Raw genomic sequence first — 4,979 nt, 5'->3', positions numbered from 1 at the left:
CCCTTCAGGCCAAAGGTAGGGACAGGAATGTGATCACAGTAAGACCTGGAGGAGCAGTATCTATTGCTGACCTGAATGGTGACAGGATAAGTGACGGCAAGAAAGTTTCCCTGACATCTTGCCCAAGATAGATGGTTAACAGTGACAGTTAACTTTATAGATGATGTCATTATGTGACAACTTGAAATCATCATTGCCTAGCCAAAGTAGGAAGACTAAATCTAGGCAGAAGCTTTTGCAGTGTGAATGTGTTAAAGTCAAAGACACTCAAAGGCTGCTGTCTTATTAGTCTTTTTGGGCTGCTATAACAAAATACTACAGACATGTGGCTTGTAAACAACAAAAATTTATTTCTCACAGTTCTAGAGGCTAGAAGTCCAAGTGTGCCAGCATGGTTGGGTGAGGGCTTCTGGGTTGCAGAGACCTCACATGGAAGAAGGGGCAAGGGAGCTCTGTGAGATATCTTTAATTAGAGCACTAATCTTGTTGTGAGGGCTCTGCCTTTATGACCTAAGCACTTCGCAAAGGGCCACCTCCAAATACCATCACATTGGGCAATGGGATTTCAACATGCAGATGTTGAGGAGATAGTAACATTCATACTTTAACAGCTGCCTACGGTAGAGTTCTTCACATCATAGCTGTTTTAATGCCCTTGCCTATTAATTCTATCATATATGTCATTTCTGGATCCATTTCTATGGATTGATTTTTCCCTCCTTCTAGTTGTATATAGGTCATTTTTTCCCACTTCTTTGCATGCCTGATAATTTTTGATTGAATGCCAGATGTTTCGTATTTAATCTTGTTGGGGGCTGTATATTTTAATATTCCTGAAAATATTGTTGAACTTCGTTCCGGGACACAGTTATATTATTTGGAAACATTGGTATACTTCTGGGTCTTGCTTTTAAGCTTTGTTAAGCAGTACCAGAGCAGCATTTGGTCAAGGGCTAATTTTGCTCCAGTACTGAGGCAACTCCCTCCTGAGTACTCTACTTGATGTCTTATGAATTTTGAGATTTTCTACTCTGTTTGGTGGAACATGAGCTATTACCAGCACTGTATGATCCCCCAGTATGCTCCTTCTAATCACTAATGTGCTGATGGTTAATTAGCTGAGGACTTAAGGAGACTATTCTGCAGATTTCCAGATTTCTCTCTTCCCTTAAATCTCTCCTCTATAGTACGCTACCCTGTGGACTCTAGCTGCCTTGGCCTCCCTGTGCTTTCGCCTATCTCCTCAATTCAGGAAGACTCTTGGACTTCATCTAGTTTCCCCCACTCTAGGCTGCAGCCTGGAAACCTCGTTCGTTTCCTATCTCTCAGGGACCATTATCTTGCACTGCCTGAAGTACAGTGTCTGAAAATAATTGCTTTCACACACAATTGTTACACACACCATTTTTTAGTAATTTCAGGCAGATGGATAATTCTGAGCCTTGTTACTCTATTTTGTTGAGAAGCAGAAGTCACTTTCTTATTATTTTTGAAGTTGGCATATGTAATGCACCTGCTCAATATGCACTGCAATGTATATATGTTTTTGTATTTGTTGAAGAATGTGTGTGAGGGATGGTGAAGGTAACAGGATCAGGCTCATTTGTTTCTTTAAAAAATTTTTTAAATGCATTTTTGAAAAGTAGCTTTTGAAAAAGATATGAAAGTAATATGTGCTTAAGTAAATAATATAAATATAGCACAGATAATATAAAGTGAAAGTTAAGTCTCTTGACTGACTCACAGCTCTATCATTCAATCTTATCTTAATTTTCAGAATGAATGGCAACTAATATTTTTTAGTGTATTCTTACAAAGGTGTTTCTGAATGGGAATGTAGTGTTTTTTCCATGAAATATAATTCAAGTTTAGTATAATATTTCTTACACAAATGATTATTAGAGGTAGAATTTAAATTCTTAATATCCTATCATTTCTTCAAGAACTAATATTTTAAAATATAATTTTGTTTAAATCTTTAAAATTTGTTTTGATTACATATTTAGTAGAGGTGAGTAAAGCTAGAGTACTTTCCAAGACTGCTCTATTCATTAATATATTAATGAATTAAAGTCTTTTCATTAATCTAGTGAAATAGTGATATGTGATTATTTTATAAATTTTGAAAAAGAACAGAGAAATATAAAAAGGAAAATAAAAATTATTTTGAATTCTACCATCCAGAGATGATTTGACCCCTATAGCTATTTAATAAATCTTTTATCAATTAAATTAACAGAAGATATCCTCACCTCTAATAAAATTACATGACAGCGTATAAGGATTATTTTTCGGTTCTATGTAATATGTACATAATAAGCATTTGCTCGCTCTCTCTTTCTCTCTTTCCCTCATTCTCTTAAATTGTTTACTGTTCTCCTGATAAGGTAAATGTGATGTTCAGTAAACATATGTTAATAAACTAAGTAAGTAAGACAGTTGATTTCATTTACTAATACAAAATATATTTGTTGAGCAAAACAGTTATAGTCCCTGCCCTCATGAAGCTTGTACAGTTGCAGGAGAAACTAATGCTAATCAAATAATTATACAAATAAATATACTCCCACAAACTGTGATAAATGCTATGAAGGAAAAGGAGGCTATGAAAGAGTATAAAAGGGACCTGACCAAACTAGAGGGGCTGGGAAGGTGTTCTTGGAAAAGTGATTTATCAGCTGAAAGAATCATCCTGACAAAGGACGGAGAAAGAGTACGTGGGCATAACATATGCAAAGGCTCCAAGGTGCTGGCAGATGAATCTCGGGGAATAGAGAAGGCTTGTGTGCACAGAGAGTGTTTGCAGTAGGTTTAAGAGTTAGAGAGAAACTGCATCACATCAGACCTCATAGACTGTATTAAGGATGTAGGCTTTAACCTAAGAGTGATAAGCAATTGAAGGATTTTAAGAGGAGAAACGTCAAAATTAGATTTATGTTATGAAAATGCCCTTGACTGCTGTGCAGAAAATGGTTGGAAGGGAGCAAAAAATAATGCAGAGGAACCAGTTAGGAGGCTGTTGACGTAGAACAGGTGAAAAAGAATAGAAACTTTGACAAGAAGAGCAGTGGCAGAAATGTTGGTAAAAATTGTGGTAATGGGATGATGAGCGGGAGAGGGAGAGGGAAATGTTAAGGATGACGCCTGGGTTTCTGGAGTGCAAAAGTGTGTGGACCAGCAATGTATAAAAATATTATAGACCATGACCAAGTGGGATTTATTCCAGGCATACAAAGCTGTTTCGACATTCGAAATCGATCAGTGTAATCTACTGTATCAACAAGGTAAAGAGGAAAAATCATATTGTCAACTGATGTAGGAAAAGCATATGATAAGATTGAAAATCCATTCATGAGGAAGTCTCAGCAAGTTGGAAATGAAGGGGAGTTGCTTCTGTTTGATAAAGAGCATCTATGAAAAGCCCACAGCTATGATCATATTTCATGGTGAAAGACTAAATGCTTTCCCTCTAAGATTGGGACCAAAGCAAAATGTTAGCTCTCATTACTCCTACTTGAACATAGTCCTGGAAGTTCTAGCCACTGCAATAAGCAAGAAAAAGAAATAAAAGACATACAGTTTAGAAAGGAAATAAACCTGTGTCTATCTGCAGATAACATGATCATCTATATAGAAAATTTCAAGGATTCTACAAAAAAAACTCTTAGACCTAATAAGTGAGTTCAGCAAGGTGACAGGAAACAAGATCACCACACAAAAATTAGTCACATTTCCATGCACTAACAATAAACATGGAGAACCCAAAATTAAAAACGCAAAACCACAATTGCTCCAAAGAAAATGAAATACTTAGATATACCCTTAACAAAACATATACACTTAACAAAATTTTTATGTTGAAAACTATAAAATACTGATTAAAAAATCAAAGAAGACCTAAATAAATGAAGAAATATAGTATGTTATGGATTGGAAGAATCAGCAGAGTAAAGATGTCAATTCTCTCCCAATTGGCCTATATGTTTGATACCATTCCTATCAAAACTCTAGCAAGCTTCTTGGAGATAGAGATGAGATTCTTCCACAATTTATATGAATAGGCATAGGCCCAAACGGCTAAGGCTAATATGTTCTTGACGAAGAAAAGTAAAGTAGGAGGACTCATTCTATCTGATTTGTGTGTGTGTGTGTGTGTGTGTGTGTGTGTGTGTGTGTGTGTGTGTGTGTGTATAAAATAATCAAGCCAGCGTGGTATTGGTGGAGGGATAGATATGTAGATCAATGGAACAAAGCAGAGAACCGAGAAATAAACCCACACAAATAAGCTCAACTGATCTTTGACAAAAGTGCAAAAGCAGTACAATGGACCAAGGATAGTTTTTTCAATGAACAGGGTTGGAGCTGTGGAACATCTATAGTCAAAAAATGAAACTCAACTTAAAATTCAATCTAAAACAAAGATGAACTTTAAATAAGTCATGAACTTAAATGTAAAATGTAAAACTCTGGGGGAAAATAAAAGGGGGAAAGGAAAAAAGTCTTCAGGATCTAGCTAAGTTTTCTTAGGTGATCCATGACAGGAAAAATTCATCCATCGAACTCATCAAAATTAAAAATGTTGTTCTGTGAAAACTTACATCAAGAGTGAACAGACAAACCACAGAATAGAAAAAATTATATGCAAACCACACACAAAGGACAAGTGTTTAGAGTATTTTCAGAAACCAAGAGGAAAGATACAAACAGCCTAATTAGAAAACAGGCAAAGGCATGAACAGACATTTCACCAAATAGAGTATATAGGGGGCAAACAGGCCCATGAAAATGTGTTTGACATCATTAGTCATTAGGGGAATGCAGATAAAAACTACAATGATTTATGACTACATACCTGTCAGAATGGCTAAAATAAAAAATGTTGTTTTCAAATTCTGTTGAGGGTGTGGAGAAACTGGATCCCTCACACATTGCTAGTGGAAATGTAAAGTGACACAGCTGTCATTTTTATAAAACTAAAC

The sequence above is a fragment of the Pteropus vampyrus genome, unplaced genomic scaffold (assembly GCF_000151845.1).
Source record: "Pteropus vampyrus isolate Shadow unplaced genomic scaffold, Pvam_2.0 Scaffold109, whole genome shotgun sequence".
Lineage (NCBI taxonomy): Eukaryota > Metazoa > Chordata > Mammalia > Chiroptera > Pteropodidae > Pteropus > Pteropus vampyrus.
Note: the sequence above shows the minus strand (reverse complement) of the source record.